The following is a 20062-nucleotide window of genomic DNA, read 5'->3' as shown; positions in this document are numbered from 1 at the left end:
AGAAAATTCTGTCAGTGGAGCCCCCAGCTCAATCCTCCCATGGGCAGTCTTGTCAAGGTAAGGGGCATTGTTACCTCCAACTTGCTGAGTATGAGACCTGCCCAAGGCAAGACCAATATGAAAGGGTGATAGTGTCACACATGTCTCTGGGATGAGAGAGACATGACTATCTTGTTATCGCTCCTGATATATACTGTATGTGTAATAAATTTACAGCTACAACCAATTAAAAATGTTGACTCCATCCTGCGAAACAAATTTGATTAATTGCAATTATCTGTGATCCACGACTCCGACAAACATCCCAAAGGCTGTATGTCGTCTTCTGGTACAAAAAAGCATACCTTTGCAATGTGGATCCCTCCCACCAAGTAAGACAGTGCCCCTCCAGATTAGTAGAGTACCCCCACTCCCCAGGAATAAAAAGCTAGGCACAGTGTTCTGGAGATGTAGCAACACATTGGGTGGATGGCATAAAAAAGAGCCCGGCAGAGACAAAGGGTAGCAAGTTGGGCATATTGCAGCAAGCTACTTGTTTGTCAAAATAATAAAATGTGCATTGTGATAACGCAGAAGATCTGTCCTATTACATGTTCATACTCAATATTGCAACATGAGTACAAAAGGAATGGGTTTTGTGTTGTTGTGTTGCAACACACATTTCATTGTTTGCCTCTATATGGATGTCCATGGCAGCAAGTCAAGTAACTCCAGGATTTGGTATCCAGCATGATACACACCATATTTTCAGGAAGTCTGGGAATGGTGAAGACAAGACACGTACGTGCACATACTTTTTCATACCCAAATTGCCCCTAGAAGCATCTGCTCCCAAGGACTGAAGAATAACTATGGCAATTGTAAGTATAAAATTTCTGAGGAAAACTTATGGCACAGGGCTTTTGTTTATTGTTTTATATATATATATATATATATATATATATATATATATATATATATATATATATATATTTTAATTCATTGATGTTGTAAGCCACCCAGAAATGCTTAAGATGAGCAGGCAAACAAACACACACACACACACACACACACACACACACACAGTAAAGTCTTTCCAAACCTTGTAGGAAGATGCTTGAGGATGTATAAACCTTTCTTTGTCCCACTTCATTAATTTTCATCATATAACTGGTTTCATGTAGGAAAAAGGAATTTTCCTACTGCCGCTTCCAAGAAGGAATATCCGGCACTCCAAATAACAATGTGGGTCATGGCATTTCTGAAGCAAACAAGCTTTCTAACGGTATAGTCAAGGATTCCAAAGTATACGCCGAGCAAACTTTATAAAAACTCATTTGATTAATGACATTTACACATCTTCTATTTACTGTTGTTCCTGCATTGTTCATGCAAAATTGCATGCATGCATGTATTAGATTATCCAGCCAGACCAAAAACCTGAGGTTTGAATTGATTAATTCCAAAATCAAATCAGGCACTTCATCAAACATAGATTTAAAGTACGGACAGCATAATTTTGTTCTGTGCCCACTTGTGTGATGTAATATTCTTGTCTCCATTTTAAATAATGTGCTAGATAAACATTTATTAGTTTGTTATTCTCTCATAAGAAAGTACTAACTATTACGATCAAGAAATTATATTAGAATTGCAGGATAAACAATTTAAATGGAAATTAAATGACTAAGAAACTAGATAGTAAGTCATACCCAGATGTTAAATTATCTTATTAAGATCTTATCCTAAAATTGGTGCAAATCAAGTTTCAGTTGGAGTACTGTATGTTCATTTCCCTTCAAGCAATGGGACCATAAAATTAATCTTAATCATCAGACTGAATTTGTTGCAAGCAAATGTTTACAACAGATTTTTAGATTTTGTTAGAGATGATGTCAAACTGTATTCTGTCCTCCGCACAATTTTTTTTTATTTAGAAGTAAAGGGGAAAAAAACTATCTGAAAGAATAAATGGTCTCTCGATGACATCATTAAATGTGGAGATTTAAAAGCCTCACTAGGACTGACATCCTAACTACAAATATCCTTTGATCCCTGAGTCAATTTCCTTGCTCTGTACTACTCCAACTTCAGTTCCAATAGAAGAAAACAGCTGTAGTGCACAGTTGAGTTATGGACTTCTTGGTGCTTTCTGAACCTGGTTTTTTGTTTGCAAACATGGGAACTAACCAACTAGGGAACATCATCTCTTTTGCAACTTCAGCCCAGAATGCCTCCAGAGTCCTTTCTCAAGGCCGACTGCTCTGGGAAGAAGTCAGAGCCAGAACAGGGCAAACAACTTCCTTGTCACAAGTGGAAAGGTCAGGAGATCTGTGCACTGGTCATAGTCTGTCTGCCCACTGCCTACTTGGGGCTGAGAAACACTCTATAAAGATTTGTGAAAATAGTCTCCCCACCCCCCACCCCACCCCCACACACACATGCACTTTTCAGATGAGATCTATTTTGAGTGAACTTCACAGTAAAAATAACCAAGCAGGCGATGCCTGTAAGGGCTAAAGGCACAGATTGTTCACGACACTGGAGAATTCTGCATGTTCTCCCATGAAAGGACCGACATCCCTGGGGGCTTCAATCATTGCAAGCCACTGGAGGAAGAGAGAATAGTAGCAAGAGAACTGAAACTTAGCAGTTTGCCAAGTTTCTAAATGCAAACATTCCTTTTGTATATCTCTCCCCACCCTTTCCCCCCCCTCCTCATGAAAATCAAATTCGGTTCCCTCTGAAACACGAAGAAATTTAGAGATTTATCTAACCAAGAGGCAGCCTCACCCCAGAATCTAATCCTGCTTTCCTTGAAGGGGTGGAGATAAAAAGCCCCTCTCCCAACTCTTCACCAGAGTGTATTCTAGACAAGCCACATCATTTATCTCCTCAAATGTTTTTAAACATCTAATTGGAAGGAAAAAAGACTCCTGCAAGGATGTTTCCAGCTGACCCAGCATGTGAGGGGTTATTGAGTACATTCCCCCTTGCTAAAATCCCCAGCTCACAAAAGGTCATCCCCTCTCCCCTTATTGTCCGGACCTTTCAAAAGCACTGGGCCTGAAAAATTGGCTTTGAGGTTTCTAGCGATAAACTATCCTCGTTCCAAACTAGAAAGGAAGGAAGCTCAAGATAGGTAGGCAGAGATGACAAACCTTTCCCAGTCACATCAGGCGTGGCAAAACAGCCAGCAGGCAGCAAATTTGGGGGCTTTCCACCAGGAACAGGAATAGGTCTATGTACAGGCTGTTTGGTATTAAGAAAGTCACAAATAGCATACATAAAGCAAGAAATGTTATATCACTCTTGTGCATGGAGCAAACATGTGCTTTAGCAGTTGGCCAACAATCCAGCCAAAGTAAAATCCAGATAGTTTTTTAGACTGATCCATCCAGAACTGCCTTCCATTCTGGAACAGCTCTACAAAAACAACATGCTCTGGATCCATGCACTAACTAAATAGCCATGTTCTAGCTCTATGTACAGAAGAAGCATGTGTGCTATAATCTGTGTACAGACCAATCTATCTATACTGCCTGATTCATGCATGGATCCATACGTAACACCCATTATGCTATTTTGTTTCAGAGTAAGCTTTATATAGACTGCAGAAAGAGAATAAAGTAAACCCAAAGAAAAAAAAGCACAAGATAAGAAAAAAAGGAAATGTAGCTAAACCTAGTTGACACTAGTATCATTCACTGTAACTTTTCATACATTTTACTCCTTGAAAGCCATTCTTGTTTCCACCACATCTTTACATCACTTCCTATACTCTGTTGTTCTTTAAATTTGGAACTTCTTTCTTTCTCAGAATCTCACCAACTTCATCTAACTACAGTTTTTTTCAGTCTTCCACTTTATTTGCACTCTTTCCTCCTATGTTTTACATGATCCTGATTCATTCTCATTGCATTCTACAATCTATTCAATATTCTCTGCGAATCTGGTTTACTGGTTGACAGTCAACAGTGTGACGCTATTTGCATAGAAATGTACATTTCACATTAAAAAACAACACATCCCTAGAGTAACCACAAATATTCCTTACACAATTATCCATAAATGGATAATTCAATTGGGGGTGCTTTTTTAACCTTCTTTGCTCATTCATTTCCAAAGCAATTTTAAAACTTTTCATCAAATGATTGTTTTGCTTCTTTTAATGTTGACTATTACTTGCTCTCTTAGTAATTCTTTCTCTCATCCTCATTTTCACAATAGTCTCTTACATTCATTTTTTTCCTCATCCAGTCTCTTTTGCTTCATCTTTGCACCCAGCATGCTTGCTCATTTTCCATTAGTGTAACTCCACACATTTATGTGGCTTTTCATTCTGTTACAGGCAGCTTCCCCATCTACTTTCCATTCATTTTATTCGAAAAACTAATCTATTTTCTATTACTTTTTATACAGGACTCATGTTTTTTTCCTAAAGTCCCACTTCACTTTTTTTCTTTTCCTCCATGCCAATTTCCCAATATCTGCTGCTGAATGCTATCAAAATGTCCTCTATTCAAAACTCATCATCGTTCTTGTATCCTTCAGTAATTCTCTCAGTCATTCATCATACACAAACTAACACATCATGCTTTTAGATTTATGTTCATTCCTTTGCCATGTGTGTACATGAATAGATTTATGCTTACACCATAAGCATATATTCACCAGCCACCATTCTCAGGTTGATGAATAGTCAAATCATTTTTCTGTACTGTCTCGTCTTATTCCCACCCACCCATTCATATCACCTAACAGAATAATATTTTCTCCTGAACTGCTTTCATTCAAAAACTCATCTCTAACTCTTCCATTATCACCATTCACTGGAGTGTAACAGTTATAACAAATCTATGAATTTCTGCTTCAAAATAAACAACTTAATCACACCAATTCACATTTTATTATTTATGTTAGCCCAGTCATACTTCAACCCACTTTCACTTCTCTCCATGAATCATCACTCCAATCCACAAGACGATTACCTTCATTTGGATTTTATTATTTATTTATGTATTATATTCTTCCCATTCTCTTAGTTTCACTGACATGTAATTTGTTTTTCTTTTGTTTCATAGGGTTTAACATTTACTGTTCTTACATTCCAAGTTGCAATTTTCCATATGGCATGATCATCATTTGAGGGACCTTGTTGACCAAAGCCATGATATGTATTAGGCCAATTAGCTTTGGTCAATTGAGGTCTTCACATAATGCTGTTTAACTAGGTTACACCAGCCTTAGTCTTACCTGTGCCACATACAACATCCTCTGTTAATGGTAAAGAGAATGCCGGTTAGTTTTGATACATTTTGACCAGTGTGAGTAACCAGAGCCCAGTATTACTCCAAGTATGCTCATGGTATTTCTATGCAAAATGAGATATCTAATCTAAAGACTATCTTGCAAGTCAACATTATGTTGCCCACATCCCGCCAACCTGGGAGAATTGCAGTGTAGTGCCATATCTGCAGAACAGTTTGCATAATATCTAAATACAATGGCACAAATGGACACTCGAGCATCAAATGTGTTCAACTGATGGGAATGCTAGAAAATGAGCATGCCACAGTAGCTTCGCTCTGAGCCCTCCAGCTGCTCCTGGTGGGACAGATTCCCCAAGCCCCCGCTCTTCACAATGGGGAGATAATCTGGAGTTTGCCAGATCATAAACAGCAAAAGAAACATAATGCGGGTGAGGGAGGGGGCCAATAGGATCTCCCCTCTGGAACTAATCACAACTGAGCCGAAAGGGAGAGGGTTGCAGCCCCAGAGATCAAGCAAAGGGAATCTCAGAAGAAGCAACAGTTCAGGGTCTCCTCCCCACAGCTGGGCTTCAGCCATATTTCTTTCCCAAAAGTGACAAACTCTGAACGACCCTCCCACTTGATGATGATGAAGAAGAAGCACATCCCCCTGCACCAGGTCCTATATACACATATATTCCCTTCCTTTGCCCTTCTTTTACTCTTCTCTACACCTGGCCCCAGTTCAATGGGGTCAGCTAGTGCAGGGCAGACAACGGAACTGAACCCCCCCCCCTCACTCAGCCCTGGAAGGGAGGAGGAGACATCCGCGGAAGGAGGCGGAGCTAGAGAGCCTGGCACCGTGCCAGTCTGAAGCTGCGAAGCACGCAAGGAAAGGAGGGGGACTGGCAGTGGCAGACATGGAAAACCGGCGGGAGGGGCCGCTGCGCTGGGAGGGGGGGGGAGGAAGCACACCCAGGAGGAGGCCCTTGCCCACCTCACGTATCTGTTCTGCGAGGGAAAAATTGAGCCCGGCAGAGAAACCCCCCCCCCCTTTCACGGCTTGCCCTTCACCGGCAACACTGCAAAGCTTTCAAGGACACAGCTGCGCCCTCCCCCCCCCCGCACAGAACAGTGACAGTCAGCGCCTCCCCTCCCCCCCCGCCTCCGAACCTGCACCAAGCAACGGAGCCTCCCGCAACTGGACAGGCCGTTCAAGAGGGGGGGCTGGGGGGGGGTGAATGCAAAGTGTCTGGAAAACAAGCGCCTGCTCTCTGTGAATCATTCCCCCCCCATTTTACAAACGGGAGGGGGGGGCAGAGACTTAAGCCAGCGAAGGGTAGCAGAAGAGGCTGGATCGTCGCACGAGCCTCCGCCCTCCCTCCCTCCGTCCCCCCCCCCCCGGTGCCCGGTCCCAGCTCTACAGGTGTGCGCGCGGAAAGGCGAGCAGCAGGGCGATGCCCCCAACGCCCAGCCGTGCCCCGCAGAGCCTCCGAAGAATCCCCCCACCTCCGCGAGCCCCACGGAATCACTCCTTGCCTGTTCCGCTTCCCTAAAATATATATATATATATATATATATATTATCCCAATCGGGCAACGCCTCCCTTCACGCAGGGATTAACGGGGGGGATGACACGGGGCCCCCTTCGGTCATGCCAGGCTGCCATTTTTGCCGCTTCGCCCTCCTCCGTTCGCGAGAGAGCGCAAAAGCATTCCGCTTTGCAGGAGAATTTCCTACAGGGGAGAGGGAGGGGTGGGGGGGGGCGAATGGAAAACCCCGACAGCTTTCCCCCACCCCGATCTTTGCGCGTGTCTCTTTTGTGCTTGCAAAAAAAACACAACCCAAAAAACCCGATGCATCTTTGCAAAAAATAAATAAATAATCGAACGCTGTAGAGCAGGCTCGGGCGAGACACGTCTGCAAGAAAATGAAAAATAATAATCAAAGCTCCCCACCCCCCATGCGCACGTATATTTACCGACAGACACACACACACGCATGCACGCATACACACATGCACACAAGCAAACATTGCAAAGCCTGCCTGCACAAACGCGCTTGGGGGCAGCGCAGTCGCACTCTTTCCCCCCCACCCCCCCATGCCAAGCCGTTTTCCTCTCCCCCCTCCCCCTCCTTAAGGTACGTGAAGTTCAAGTTCGCCGAAATCCGAGTTGGGGGCTGGGGGAGCATTTAAGGCTGGGCCAATCCTTGCGGGGGAGGGGTCACCCCTGTCATCTCTCTCTCTCTCCCTCTCCCTCCGCTTTTCCTGATCTGCTGCCAAGAGTGAGTCCCTCAAACTTGAAGGGGGGTTGGGGGGGGGAGAGGAGAGGAGAGGAGCTGAAGCCGTGCCAGCAGCCCCCCCCCCCCAGTTCAGAAAGGCGAAATTGCTGTGCATGAAAGGAAATGCAACAAGCGCCCGGTAGGGGAGGATTGCTGCTGCAATTTTGGCATGCCTGTAAAAAAAAAAAAAAAAAAAAAAACACAAGCGGGGAAGCGGGGCGGGGGGGGGGGGGAGAGAGAAACATCCGCCAGCCTCTCTGCACCAGCCTCTCATGTCAAAGCCGATTACCCTCCCCGGGGCGGAAGCACGGGAGGGCATGATGACCCTCCGTGCAAAGTGTCATCGGGACCCCCGGCCTGTTCGGGGTTTTACCTTGAACCCCGGTGTTCCTCCTGCAGCTGCTGCTTCCTTCCCGGGAGCGGGGGGGGGGAATCCTCCTCCTCCTCCTCCTCCTCTTTCCGCGCTCCTTGCCTTGCCCAGCCTGTGGAGGAGGCCTCGCCCGCCGTCTCCACTGCAGCAAGAATCGGATCCGACCGGCTCGGATCGGACGCACTCGGCCCGCAGGGCCACTGGAGAACGAGAGAGGGAGCTCGGGAGTACCCGCTGCGAGACAGGCAGACAGGCCAGGCGAGCTGGCCGGCCCGGTCCTAGCGCTAGCAAGGCTCTCTCTCTCTCTGTGGTGTTCCCCCTGCTTGCTGCCAGAGAAGGCGCCGAGGCCCTGAGCAAAAGGCTCTGGTTCCTACGAGGCAGCCTCTTTCATGGCTCCGAGAGCCTCCACCAGTTGCTGCCTGGATCTTAAGGGCTGCCTGCTGGCCTGTCTTCACATGAAGGAGTTCTTACTGACTGACGGGCAAGGGAGGAGGACTGTCATCCCAGCACAGGTGCCAAAAGAATTGCTCATAAATAAAACCTTTGGGGTTGGGGGGAAAAGAGCCTTCCTTTCATCCAGATCTATTGCTACGCGGTTAGTAAGCCTGTTGTAAAGCTGCCAAACGCACACTTTGAAATTAGGGGAAATAATCACCTTTTGGTTACTAATTGATTACCATTTGTTTCCGAGAAACACCCCAATGGACACCACCGGTCCTTCCCTATTGTTCACAGTCCATTGGAAAAGCCAACGGAGGTCTTGCTCTTCGTTTTGTTTGCTTTGCATGCATCGAATATGACCGTTTTTGCTGCCAGAGATGTGGCATGGAATTCCACAAGTTACAATGTGTGTGGTATAATGGTTAAATAATTTAACAGATTTAACAGATTAATAGAATTGAAAGGGACCTTGTAGGTCATCTAAGTCCAACCCTTCACCCAAGCAGGAGATCCTACATCAGGGCTGTCAAACTCCTGGCCCGCTGGCCGCATGCATCATGGGCTGGCCACACCCATGTCCGGTTTAGCAAAGGGGAGGGGGAGTCCCGATATGTCACATGATGCCGCCGTGACTTGAGTTTGACACCCATGCCCTACATAATTTCTGACAGATGGCAGTCCAGTCTTTTCTTGAAAGCTTCCAGTGCTGAAGCTCCCACAACTTCTGAGAGAAAGCTGTTCCATTGGTTGATTGTTCTCACTGTCAGAAAATTTTTCCTTATTTCTAGGTTGAATCTCTCCTTGATCAGTTTCCATCCATTATTCCTTGTCTGGCCTTTGAGGGCTTTGGAAAATAGCTTGACCCCTTCCTCTCTGTGGCAGCCCCTCAAATATTGGAAGACGGCTATCATGTCTCCCCTGGTCATTCTTTTCACTAGACTAGCCATGCCCAGTTCCTGTAACCGTTCTTCATATGTTTTATCTCCAGTCCCCTAATCAACTTTGTTGCTCTTCTCCTATACCAGTAGTGTGGACTCAATATACCAGTAGTGTGGACTCAATTAAAGGTGATCTCAGTTGGGGCCAGAGGAACTGTGAGCAATGTGATGTCCTGGAAGGCAGGCACAGCTATGGAAAAATTACGCTTCCTGAGTCCCAATAGATCGGCGGTCCCCAACCTTTCTGGCTTGGCAGCGGGGGGGGGGAGGAGCGGGAAATGGGATAGTTTCCTGTGAGTGGCAGGCGGGCATGCACAAGTGGCGGGTGCCTGCCACTTGCATGAAGGGAGCATTGTGCACGAGAGCAAGCAACCACTGCTCACGCAAGGGGAGCTTTGTGCACAAACATGCGCTCGCCCACCGCTTGCATGGCCTGGTTCCAAACAAGCTGCAGCCCAGTAGTTGGCCATGGCCCAGGGGTTGGGGACCTCTGCATTAGATGACCTTCCCTAAAGGATGGGACCCTCCTGCCTACCATAAACGGAAACCATAGAATAAGGTGGTTCCTCAAGTACCCTGGCCCCTTTGTCTCCTACCTCAAAATGCAGGTTTTTCTGTCAACATTTTGCCAAACTACTGCAGCACAGCCTGCAAGATTGGTTTTGAAACTGCAGTTGGTCCAAACTGCAGCAGCCCAGCTGGTAACTGGCATAAATAAATTGAGCAGTATATCAAGCATAGCAGTATGCATCGGTCTCTCTGCTGTTTAACAGCATCTTTCCTGGTCCAGTTCCAAGTGCTGATGTTAGCTATCTATGTGGTCACTAAGAGGCAGTGCTGACCCAATGGTCAATCAATCAATCAATCAATCAATTTGCTGAGTTACCTTCTATCTTTCTTCTAAGAGTTTGAGTGGTATGTATAGCACTTCCATTTCCCCCTACAACTATATTTGAATGTGAGAAACTCAGAGACAATAACAGGCCCAAAATTACTCATTGAGTTTCCGAAGCTGAAGAAAGATTTAAATGTGGGATCACCTGATCAGCCTATGATTTTAACCAACTAAGGTACATCATCCTGGTTTTCTAGAAATGTTTTTCCAAGAAGAAAAAAATGTATTCTGTGGATCCTTAGAGGAGAGGGTACTTTGGAAGTAGTTTTCCAAGAAGGTACAAGTAGTCCTCATTTAGTGACCACAATTAGTACCAGCAGCTTGGTTGCTAAGCAAAGTGGTCACTAGTGAAACCACTTAATGTTTATGATCTTATTTCAGATTTCCTTTGGTTTATGATCCTGCAAAGGTCGTAAATGCAAGGATTAGTTTCAGAATTACATTTTCATCATTGTCATAATTGTGAACAGTCGCTATATGAGGCAGTTGCTAAACAGGAATTACAGAGGTGGTATTTAGCAGGTTCTGACCAGTTCTGGAGAACTGGTAGCGGAAATTTTGAGTAGTTCAGAAAACCGGTAAATATCACCTCTGACTGGCCCGGCCCCATCTATTCTCTGCCAGGAGGAAATGGAGATTTTACAGTATCCTTCCCCTGCCACGCCCACCAAGCCATGCTCACCAAGCCATGCCACGCCCACAGAACCGGTAGTAAAAAAATTTTAATCCCACCATTGAGGAATTACCTATGTGTAGGTTCAAGATTATCCCCACCAAACGATGTGTGTGGGGGGGAGTGAAGTGAGGGTTACAGTGCAGTGGGTGCCTCTGTGTTGTTCTATGTGACATTCAGCTTCTCTGATCTTGTGAAGTCCCCAGAAGGATTCAGTTTGGGTTTATCCCCAAACCCTTATTCAAGTTGGCAGGAGGAATCACTTTTCAGGATAGGAAGGAGCCGATTCCACCTCCTTCATTCTTGGCGTAGACATAGAGAGAATGGCCTTCAGGGATAGAGGAAGAACTACTGGCAAGATCCAGGGCAAGAATTAACATAAGTAAAAGTCTTAGACAAGCCCCTCCCTAATGCACATGAAGAGAAAGGGAGGAAGCACATTCAGACTTGCAAGATTTTTTACTGCAACTTTACAATAAAAGTAGCATTGGCCTACATAACTTTGGTTTTTTGGTCCAGTCTATCTTGAAGAGCTGAGAGTAGAGCTCTCAGAGCCCCTTCCAAAATTTCAGCTGAATTTGTATCTTTTCTAATGTGATCACATCCCCATCAGGTTCATAAGAAGGGCTGTTATGCACTAATTCACTCATAGTTAATATTGACATTGATTTGGGTGGGGGGGGGCGTTCTTCGCTTACCAGCTTCTTTGCATTGCCTACCTCCTTTCTGGGCTGCAGCCCTCAGCATGCTGTGTGAAGACCCACATAGCCTCAAAAAAGGGTGTGAGAAGCACTGGGCAAGCTGGTTGGGTTTGTGAGTGGTTTCCCTTAGCTAAATTAGGAGGGCGGCTTTTTCCCCCCAGAACACACTCCCTGGGGGATCTTTGAAAGGCAGACCATGACAATTCTTCTCCCAGCAATTGTTGTTGTTAGTCACAAAGTTGTGTACGACCCATCGCGACCCCATAGACAACATTCCTCTAGGCCTTCCTGTCCTCTGCCATCGCCCGGAGTCCATTTAAGCTCAGGCCAACTGCTTCAGTGACTCCATCCAGCCACCTCGTTCTCTGCCAGGGGTGAAATCCAGCAGGTTCTGACAGGTTCTGGAGAACCGGTTAGCGGAAATTTTGAGTAGTTTGGAGAACCAGCAAATGCCACCTCTGGCTGGCCCCAGAGTGGGGTGGGAATGGAGATTTTGCAATATCCTTCCCCCAGGAGTGGGGAGGAAATGGGAATTTTTGCAGTATCCTTCCCCTGGAGTGGGCTGGGAATGGAGATTTTGCAGTATCCTTCCCCTGCCATGCCCCCAAGCCACGCCCACCAAGCCACACCACACCCACCAAGCCACGCCCACAGAACAAATAGTAAAAAAAATTGGATTTCACCACTGTTCTCTGCCATCCCTTTCTTCTTTTGCCCTCAATAATTCCCAGCATTAGGTTCTTCTCCAGTGAGTCCTTCCTTCTCATTAGGTGGCCAAAGTATTTGAATTTCATCTTCAGGATCTGGCCTTCTAAAGAGCAGTCAGGGTTGGTCTCTAGGACTGAGCGGTTTGATCCCCTTGCAGTCCAAGGGACTCGCAAGAATCTTCTCCAGCACCATAGTTCATTCCAACAATAGTTTTGTCAAATAGGCCATGCTGGGAAAAATAGGACTGTAGGGTTTTCCAGAAGGATTATTGAATGTGGCAGGGGGGCAGATCATGAGGCCCAACCCTCAATGTCTCTGGCCATTTCCTCAGTAATGATTTATAACACCCTCTATCTATTGCCATGCCAACACTACAATAATGAAGACAGGCATAATTTTTGTCACAAGGGCTGGGTGACATTATTGGTCACTTTTAAGAAGCTCTGATGGCCTCTCTTGGATTTTCAAAATTTGACCATTGAAAGGTGTGGTGCACAGGTACACACGCACAATCACACACACATACACACACATACTTACATCAAAGGAAACATGGCCGCTGGAATTGGAGTGTTGTTAGCCCCAGCCAGCAAAAGAAAGAGATTGCCTGAATAGCCCCTGAAAAACCATGATGCTCTTTCATATCAGTGAAGACAATGATTGATTTGAGCCAAGCATCATAACTGAAAACAAGCAGTGGTGAGCTCCAGGCCTGAGAGATTCCTTGCATCCCACATTATGGAAGTGATGAGAGATCCACACTTGGAGTTGACAAAGAGAGTCAGAAACACAGCAGAAAGAAAGAAAGAAAATATATTAATAGAATTAAATAAGCTAAGAGAATTGTTACAGTATTAAATATGCTATGTATATCAGTATTAAGTTAAGAATAGACAAATAATGAATATGGCTGTAAATTGTAATTGTTATTGCACAAGACATTTGTAACCAGACGGCACACTGTTTAATGGAAGATGGATTGTTTGTATTAAAATAAAATAAAAAAATTAATAATAATAATAAAAAAAGAAACACAGAAGAAAGGGGAAGAGTCCCCGGTTCTTTCTCCTGATCCTCATTGCCCTGACAGCAACAGTAGAAATGGCCGCCCTTGCCTTTCTATTTGTTGTTGTTATTAGTTGCGAAGTCGTGTCTGACCCATCGCGACCCCATGGACAACGTTCCTCCAGGCCTTCCTGTCCTCTACCATCCTCTGGAGCAGTGGTGGGTTTCAAAATTTTTTACTACCGGTTCTGTGGGTGTGGCTTGGTGAGCGTGGCATGGCTTGGTGGGCGTGGCTTGGTGGGCATGGCAGGGGAAGGTTACTGCAAAATCCCCATTTCCTCCCAATCAGCTGGGACTTGGGAGGCAGAGACTAGATGGAGGCGGGGCCAGTCAGAATTTTTACTACCGGTTCTCCGAACTACTCCAAATTTCCACTACTGGCTTTTCCAACAAATTTGCTGATCTGATGGGTGATTTTTAATTGGGAGATTTTAATTAATTCTTTTAGTAGCTATTTTTATTGTTTTCATCGTTTTAATTTCTGTGAGCAGCCCCGAGTCCTTTGGGAGAAGGGCGGCATATAAGAAAAATAAATAAATAAATAAAAATACTGGTTCTCCAGAACTGGTCAGAACCTGCTGAAACCCACTTCTGCTCTGGAGTCCATTTAAGCTCATGCTTATTCCTTCTGTGACTCCATCCAGCCACATCCTTCTCTGTGCCTTTCTATAGGAGCAGAGAATTTGCTGGCCTTGTTTTTTAATAAGGCAATAGAGCCACAGTGGGAACAAAAGTTTTCATTTCACTTCACAACTCCAGGACTGGAGGAAAGCACATTGCTGGGGTTATGGGGATGATTGTAAAGGAAGGGATTTCCCTTGCTCAGTCCAGAAATCCATATGAAAATAACCCTGGCAGATAGTTGCCAGCTTCTCCTTGAACACATCCAATTCCGAGTGGAGCCCATCCACCCTCTGTCTAATTTGTTTGTTTGTTTATATGATTTACAGAGCTTTCTAACTTCTGCTATTCTGGGTGATTAACAATAATTAAAACCAAATTCCCCCGAATCAGATAACAATAACCACAAAATTCACGTTAATTCAATGCAGCTAAAGTCATGGAAAAATTATATCCTTCAACTATACAACAATACAGCTATACAGCTGGTTTCACCTTAAACCCAGCACCATGCCTAAGGAAATAACCATGTTCTAGAGCTTTTTGGACTCCCAACAGGATCTGGGAAGGGGGAAGATATCTGAATCCTAATATCAAACTTCTCTTACTTTTGGGAAGGTTGTTAATCCAGTTAGGATAGCCTGTAGTATGAGCTCAGCCAGTGAGATGAGAAAGAAAAAAAATGACATATCTAAATTAAGGTTGAGTTCTCAAAGTTGGTTTTCTCCAACACATTTCTCAGATGATTTATTCCTGCCTGCTCTGTTGCTAGTGACAAAATTTATTCTGCCTACATAATTCTTCAGATGACTCTCCACCAAAGTTTGCAAATATCTGTTTGTGGGCTGCTTGTTCCTTGCTGCTCTGCTTTGAGATTCCCCACATGCTCAATTCAATGACTAATAATGACCCCACTTAGATAACACTTATCATTTGCTAACTAAATAACCCAATTATTTGCTGACACACACCTCCTCCGCCCCCCACTCCATCCTGTTGAGTCATTCACTTCTGGAAGCACCCACCAGCAGCAACAACTACCTCTTATTGCTGTAGTTGTCATCCTTTAAGGCTTCCAAGGGAAGTGAAGGCCAGAAGAGTTGGCAGGAAATAGGTGCCATTTTGGTAGTGGCTGGGATTTGAGGTGGCTTGGTTGAGATGACAGCTTTTACCATAAAGATACATGAAGGGTTGTTCTGATGAAGACAGGTTAAGGAATGGGGTTGGCCTTTTTTTTTTTTACAGTTGATGACTTGATTCACTTGCTTAATTCTACAGATCAGCATTGCTAATATTCTGCAGATCATCTTCTGTCAACTCGTGGCTGTCCAAATTGCCCTAGAAAGCAGCAGAAGTTGCAAGAGTACATTACACGTAAATATCCCTTTGTCATTCCAGCAATCAGGATGATAGGCTGAAAAGGACATTGTTCTTCTTTCCAGCAGACATGTCTTAATGTTGATGGTATACAGTACCTGATGGACTTTTGCTTATGGTTTTATTAAGACTGGAATCAGTGTCCACAACCAGGCTCTATTAGAGCCTCTCTGCCCTTCCCCTAATCTGATCCTATTTTACAGTCTGTTGATACCTTTTGGAGGGGAAATTGGTCTTCATTCAAAGCAAATGTCTAAAAAGTATGCTGCCCAGTACTTGCTTTGGAAGGTGACCTTGAGGGTGGACATCCTACGTTTACCTTGTGCAGCTATAATGTAGTTCATGTCCCAAGGGTGTCTTTCAAAAGGCAACTGGACTTCTTTTTTGACTTGAAGACATTTTGCTTCCCATCCAAGAAATGTCTTCCGTTCTTGGATGAGAAATGAAACATCTTCAAGAAAAAAAAACAGGAAGTCCAGTTGCCTTTGGAAAAGCCTTAGTGATTTCAATGTTCTGCATCAGAGATCTCAAATCTGCTTTTGACACTATACAAATATATTTTACTTATTTTGATATAGTTCCCATTTTATACAGCAGAACTCAACGGTCTAGCTCTAGGACAGGGGTCTGCAACCTTAAACACTCAAAGAGCCATTTGGACCCGTTTCCCACAGAAAAGAAAACACCGGGAGCCACAAAACCTGGGTGGACATGGCCAACTCGATGTCACTCACTTCTACCAGTCACATGACACACACACACACACACACACCCAGCCATGCCTACCCAGCCAGTCATTAGGACAAAGAACCAGTTGTTAAAAAACACCAGGAACCACAAAATCCTTCTGACATATCTTTCTCTCCCCTCCCTCCCTCCCTCTCCCCCCACTCTCTCTCTTATCTATGTCTCTCTCTCTCCCTCTTTCTGTATCTCTCTGTCTCTGCCCTGGCTGCTTCTCCATCCCCCGCCTTCACCCTTATCTTCTCAGGCCAGGTGAGGAGTGACTGGGAGGGGAGGGTGAGGGGCAGGGCCAGCCAGTGGTGGGATCACCTGACAGGGAGCAACAGCAGAGGGCCCAAAGAGCCACTTGCGGCTCTGGAGCCACAGGTTGCTGACCCCTGCTCTAGGAGAACATTGTTGGGAAACTGCTTAAGGGACTTGCTAAAGGTTGAAATTTCAAAAATCTATCTTACATCCCCAATATTATGCCTGGAAACACCAACTGACCAGTTGAATATTGTTTGGCATCTACCAGGCTCTCTGCCTCTACATCACTCACTACCCAGAACTCAAGGTGTAGATATAAAGAACGTGAGCTGAAAATAGTGGCCCAAGTTTAACCACCTCAAAAGCAAACTGGAAGAGACGTTCTACTGCAACATACAAACCTGTCCTCAGATTTGGAAACCATTTTTCCTCAGGCAGTCTCTCCAACATCTTTTCAGAAGAAAAAATGAATTGTTCTTTACTTCCCGGGATAAATCATCCCTGAGCTGGCTCTTGTTGCACATTCATTAAGTTTTACTAGAGTTAGACCTACCATTTGGCAGAGTCAGGTTTATTTTGGTTTTCTTGAAAATGTGTCTAATTGTTTTCTCACTTATTTAATTTGCTATTTATTGTGCATTTATTCTCAGGGATGGGGAGAAATACGTGATAATTTTCTGTTTAGGGTGCCAAAATCATTTGGCTGACCTTGGACACTGTGTTATAGGTAGTTGAGAGTGATGGGGGAAGTGTTTGTTTGGTTCTATGCCTCAGGCAGCAAAATAAGTTGAATCAACTTTGGGAAACGGCAAAGCTGGTTTTGTGCAACATGATGGATTAAGATCTATATTCTGCCTGTTAGAAAGATGCAAACTAAAACTCTGTTGGTGTGAAAAGGATGGAAACTAAAATGGCTTGAAATAGGTGTGAGAAGAATGGAAGCTGAAATTATTCCATTATCATGAAAGGTTAGGGAACTGGTTAATTGCCCACTATCAACACCATCGTAACACTTCCCTGATCAATTATTTGGAAAACACAACTGATCAGGTGAAATTCCTTTAATTTTTTTTTTTTAATAAGTCTGTCTAAACCTAAAATTAACCTTCTGAGATTTACTTGATTGAATCAGTTGGCCAGCTTAGAGTATTTAACATGGCATGCTAACCTATCATGTTAACCCAATTAAATGTGTCATATGAACAGGGCAAGCACTTCCAAAAGTTATTGGAAATTTACACCGAGGTTTCTTGGATAAAACTGGAACAGCAAATCAAAGAATTTCTCTCATCCACAATTAAGCAAGTCACTTCTGCACATTCATCATACATGTATAGTTCAACATTCTGCTGAATTGTTCTTGAAATGAATTTGTCACAGTTTGGGGGGGGGTGACACTCATTAGGCGCCAATTTTTATCTAATGCTCAGTGTATCTTTTCAATAATTGTGTTTGTACATTGTTCCAAGCCATGATTATTGTACATTAAGAATGTTTGATTGACTAAGCCAGGGTTGGCAGAATTAAACATACAGAGCCATAAATTCTGGCTTACAAACCACATTAGCTGGGTTCACCCAATATACTAAACTAAATCATAATAAACAATATTATATTATAGTTTTGTGCCATGGGTAGCAACGCTCAGGAACATAACAAATAGAGGTGACATGTTTATGAGGTCCAAAGTACATAAGCTAAACATTGTTATCTAAAATAGCGAGCCCACGTTTATTTTATTTTATTCTTTTTAGAAAAGCAGTTTCTAGAAGAGGTGAACTTTGGAATCCAGGCAGAGAAGAAAAGAGAAGAACTCCCCAAGTTTCTTTTCTTGCATAAACAAGATGTAAAACAGGGGTCACCAACCTTGACAAGATTAAGACTTATGAACTTCAACTCCCAGAATTCCTCAGCCAGTAAATTCTGGGAGTTCTGAGAGTTGAAGTCCACAAGTCTTAAAGTTGCCAAGGTTGGAGACCCTTGATGTAGGAGACTTTATGACACATGCTACCCCATAATGCATTGCACATTTTTAAGAATCTGCCCAAAGCCCCCAGTGATGGGGAAGGAAGATCTCCTGAGCAGCAAATAACTTCTTGAACCTCCCTGCCTCTTCCTGATAAATTAAATACTGGCCTTTGAATATAATTTTTATTGCAACTGAACTCTGGCTGGGAGCTTCTTGCTCAGAATCTGGGCATACCAGAAATGTGGTAATAAGCAATATCTGAGTCCCATTAGTTCATCCTTACTCAATTCACATAACAGTACACATCTTTTTCAGGATCTAGAAGGAAGCATTCCTAGACTCATTGATTGGGATATCTACATGCACTACTAGATTAAGCTAAAGTAAGTTTGCATAGATCAGGTCAAGGGAACCCAACTTTGTCTTATTGTTTGAGGATGAAATGTGAACCCAGTCTCCCTGCTTCCAGTGCCATAGATAGGCTTCTTTGTTCCTCTCCTGAAAAATTCAACTGGAACTTGTATCTATGTGGAAGACATGTCCATGTGAATAAACTGTATATAAGTTATTAGATTTTGTAGCAACCTTTCATAAAATCCTGTCTTCTCCATCTCCTGCTCTTCCCCAGAAAAACTTTTCAGCCACTGTTTCCCAGAGGCTCTAGGATTACCTGGTGATTTTGTCTGGATAACACCACTGCATTCCTAGGTCATCAATCATTAATGCACAGGGCAGAGAGGAAGGTCCCCTGAGTGGGAAAGGGAAGTGGGCAGGTCATCTTCACAGCTTGGAATTGAAGGAAGAATTCATTTTATGATGATGGATGGGCGCTAAGGAACACATACAGCCACCTCAGGCCATTAAATGGGATAGACAAGGCAGAGGCCCATTAGCTCTGCCCTGGGTCACTAGTTCATGAAATTTCCCAGCTCAACATCACAGGGGAGATAATGGTGGTCACAGAAAGCTCAGCAGTGGCCACTGCTGAGCTTTCTTAAGGGGACTCAGGTTCAGGCTATTGAGAAATCATTCTATGGCAGATAGAACAACGGCATGTTTCTCTTCAAGATGGTAGAACAGAGAGTAGTATTGGCTTCCCTTTGTTTAGATATTGTCTTTTATAAAATGGCTCAAGACTTTCAGTTAAATAATTTCTCTACAGTAACTAAATGTATACTCTGTCTTCAAGCTTGGAGTTTGTTTTATTTAGAAAAAAATCCTTATTGCCCCAGATATTCTTCTGTTCTTGGTTGGTTCTTCCTTACCACATAAGCTATTAATTCCTTCTTGTTTTGTTCACAGAATAAATTCACATTACACTATAAATATCCCAGACTGACTTTATTTCATCAGTATCAGAATGGCTACGTTGGCAGACTCCTGGTTAAATGAACCATGATTTACTCAGTTAAGTTAATTGTGTGAATTGCACAACACAAGTGAGCCACAAGTTAAACACATAAATTGGGTCTGCATAGCATTTTAAGATAAACTCTGGTTGGCTAGTTTTTCTTTCAATGCAGTATGCAAACTCAGCCAGTCAGGAAGAGATCTCTACCTTGTAAATGCTTATATACATGAAGCAGTAAAGCTGTATAAAATTATTTATGAGATTCATGAGCTTCTACACATTGCAATGCCATTTATGGCTGAATCTAGATTTATTAGCAAAGGGCTAGCTGTGATCAGATGGGGGTATGACTTTGATGTCCTTAGCAATTACTTCATCTGCCAAAACTTACACTAAGTCAAACAGTGGGTGGGGAAGAGAGAAATTCCAGAACATCTGGAATTTGGGAA

At 43.7% G+C, this 20062-nt stretch overlaps 1 protein-coding gene and 1 long non-coding RNA gene across 7 annotated transcripts in view; one reads left to right on the top strand and one right to left on the bottom strand.

Moving 5' to 3' along the window:
- Positions 1-8240, bottom strand: part of DNMT3A (DNA methyltransferase 3 alpha) — a 114690-nt gene extending 106450 nt beyond the window's left edge. For 2 of the 6 annotated variants that reach the window (XM_087888777.1, XM_087888778.1), the window contains exon 1: positions 6771-6971. The gene's annotated coding sequence lies outside the window, so the exon portion shown is untranslated. Of the gene's footprint in view, positions 1-6770; positions 6972-7887 lie in introns of those variants that run through there. The other 4 variants (XM_034421166.3, XM_034421164.3, XM_087888780.1 and 1 more) reach the window with 4 other exon arrangements.
- On the top strand, positions 8132-19588 carry LOC148116967 (uncharacterized). The gene is made up of 3 exons (XR_015732859.1): positions 8132-8396; positions 15205-15300; positions 18048-19588. It is a non-coding gene; the product is annotated as an uncharacterized LOC148116967 (long non-coding RNA).
- Positions 19589-20062: the final 474 nt, after the last annotated feature.

This window comes from Pantherophis guttatus, chromosome 1 (assembly GCF_059756535.1).
Source record: "Pantherophis guttatus breed Tessera chromosome 1, ASM5975653v1, whole genome shotgun sequence".
NCBI lineage: Eukaryota > Metazoa > Chordata > Lepidosauria > Squamata > Colubridae > Pantherophis > Pantherophis guttatus.
Note: the sequence above shows the minus strand (reverse complement) of the source record. Positions and strands in the feature narration are given on the sequence as shown.